At 58.8% G+C, this 2,500-nt stretch overlaps 1 protein-coding gene across 3 annotated transcripts in view; it reads left to right on the plus strand.

Moving 5' to 3' along the window:
* Nucleotides 1-2,500, plus strand: part of Bili (FERM domain-containing protein 8 Bili) — a 68,435-nt gene that overhangs the window by 21,769 nt on the left and 44,166 nt on the right. For 2 of the 3 annotated variants that reach the window (XM_070139521.1, XM_070139522.1), the window contains exon 1: nt 98-218. The exons of the other annotated variant lie outside the window; for it this stretch is intronic. The gene's annotated coding sequence lies outside the window, so the exon portion shown is untranslated. Of the gene's footprint in view, nt 1-97; nt 219-2,500 lie in introns of those variants that run through there. 3 annotated transcript variants of the gene reach the window in all.

Consider the following 2,500-nt stretch of genomic DNA (forward strand, 5'->3'; position numbering starts at 1 on the left):
TTGCTCTTTGAGACCCTGCCATTGGCTGGATGGCCCGTGACGTCATACACAACCGCGAGAGAGTGTGGGGCTTCTCTCGCTCAGATCTCGCAGTCTCGTTTGAACCCTTGTGTCGGAAGCATCTCTCCGTCTCGCTGTTGGGGAAAAGTTGAGAGAGAGAGAGAGAGAGAGAGAGAGAGAGAGGAACTGGAATGTGAAGATGACATTTTTAAATCTCTGTAAGGATACATCGCCTCGGCGGGAGAGAATGGGACAGGGCAGTGCAAGGGAGGGAGGGGTGGGGGTGGCACGAGGGGATTAATGTGCGTTATGAAGAGATCACGTGACTCATTACCCTCCGAGTTGGGGAAGTGGGCTGACACGCCAGGCCTTTCCTTCCTTCCTTCCTTCCTTCCCTTCGTCGTGAGCAGCAGGAGGACACTTCGATCTGCTGACCCTGAGGAACTTCATCCCTTCGAGATCAATAACCAATGGAGTCTTATTCTACGCCATGAGTGCCATGAGTGCCAGGCCCACTCAGTGCCACCGATACAGCGAAGTCACACCTGCAGGAAGAGAGGAGGGGGGGGGGGAATCGCGAAGACAAATAGCTATATTTACAACCGGAGAAGCCACGGGGAGCCCTCGACGCCGCGACAAACAGGGAAGAGGGAGAAGCAGAGAGAGAGAGAGAGAGAAAAAAAAAAGATAGATAAGGTCGCGCTAAATAAAGTTACCGGTGAGCGAAGCAGGTACAAAGAGGGACCCGAAAGCCGCTGCTAAATGCATTGGCGCTGCGAGGGATACAGAGGGGGGGGGGGGTCGATATGCGATGCCAAAAGGGGAGCGGCGATGCTGTGCCGCTTCTGGGAACTGGAAAAGATTCGCGCGATCTGGTAGTTCTCGTGTTTTGTTTTCCTCCTCCCTCCTCCTTCCTCCCTTCCTCTCCTCCTCCCTCCTCCTCCTCCCCTTCCTCCTTCCTTCCTTCCTCCTTCCTCCCTCCTTTTCCTCCCTCTCCCTTCCTCCTCTTCCTTTCCTCCTCCTCCTCCTCCTCTTCCTCTCCTCCTCCTCCTCCTCCTCCTCTCCTTCCTCTCCCTCCTCCTCCTCTCCCTCCATCTCCCGGGATAGCGTAGTCTGCCCTCGAAGTTTGCCGGCCCCGTTTTCTGCGATGCGAGAAGTAATGACCAATGCATTTTGACAGCTCTTATTAAAATGAATTCCGCGAATTCTACCGAGGTCGCGTGCCGGTGGGGGTGGGTGGGTGGATGGGGGGGAGGGTTGTACTGGGGGGGAGAGGAGGGAGTGTGGAAGAGGTTGGGAGTGGATGAGGGTGGGTGGGTGGAAGAGGAAGGGGGAGAGGAGGGAGTGTGGAAGAGGAGGGAGTGTGGATGAGGAGGGAGTGTGGAAGAGGAGGGAGTGGATGAGGGTGGTGGGGAAGAGAAGGGGAGAGGAGGGAGTGTGGAAGAGGAGGAGTGGATGAGGAGGGAGTGTGGAAGAGGAGGGAGGATGAGGGTGGGTGGGTGGAAGAGGAAGGGGGAGAGGAGGGAGTGTGGATGAGGTGGGAGTGGAGGAGGAGGGAGGAAGAGGAGGGAGAGTGGATGAGGGTGGGTGGGTGGAAGAGGAAGGGGGAGAGGAGGGAGTGTGGGAAGAGGCAGAGGAGTGTGGATGAGGAGGGAGTGTGGATGAGAGGAGTGTGGAAGAGGAGGGAGTGGATGCAAGGGTGGGTGGGTGGAAGAGGAAGGGGGAGAGGAGGGAGGGTGGAAGAGGAGGGGAGTGTGGGATGAGGAGGGAGTGTGGGAAGAGGAGGGAGTGGATGAGGGTGGGTGGGTAAAGAGTGGAAGGGGAGAGGAGGGAGGGAAGAGAGGGAAGTGAAGGAGAGGGAGAGTGGGGAGAGGAGGGATGAGGGTGGGTGGTGGAAGAGGAAGGGGGAGAGGAGGGAGTGTGGAAGAGGAGGGAGTGTGGATGAGGAGGGAAAGGTGTGGAAGAGGAGGGAGTGGATGAGGGTGGGTGGGTGGAAGAGGAAGGGGGAGAGGAGGGAGTGTGGATGAGGTGGGAGAGTGAGGGATGGAGGGAGGGTGGAAGAGAGGAGGGAGTGGATGAGGGTGGGTGGGTGGAAGAGGAAGGGGGAGAGGAGGGAGTGTGGAAGAGGAGGGAGTGTGGATGAGGAGGGAGTGTGGAAGAGGAGGGAGTGGATGAGGGTGGGGGGGTGGAAGAGGAAGGGGGAGAGGAGGGAGTGTGGAAGAGGAGGGAGTGGTGGATGAGGAGGGAGTGGGGAAGAGGAGGGAGTGGATGAGGGTGGGTGGGTGGAAGAGGAAGGGGAGAGGAGGGAGTGGGTGGATGAGGTGAGGAGTGGATGCGAGGGAGGGTGGAAGAGGAGGTGGAGTGGATGAGGGTGTGGTGGAAGAGGAAGGGAGAGGAGGGAGGGTGGAAGAGGAGGGAGTGATGGGGGTGGGTGGATGAGGAGGGTGGGTGTAGGGGTGGGGGTGGGTGGATGGAGGAGGAGAGGGGGAGAGGAGGGAGT

The sequence above is a fragment of the Penaeus vannamei genome, chromosome 25 (genome assembly GCF_042767895.1).
Source record: "Penaeus vannamei isolate JL-2024 chromosome 25, ASM4276789v1, whole genome shotgun sequence".
Taxonomy (NCBI): domain Eukaryota; kingdom Metazoa; phylum Arthropoda; class Malacostraca; order Decapoda; family Penaeidae; genus Penaeus; species Penaeus vannamei.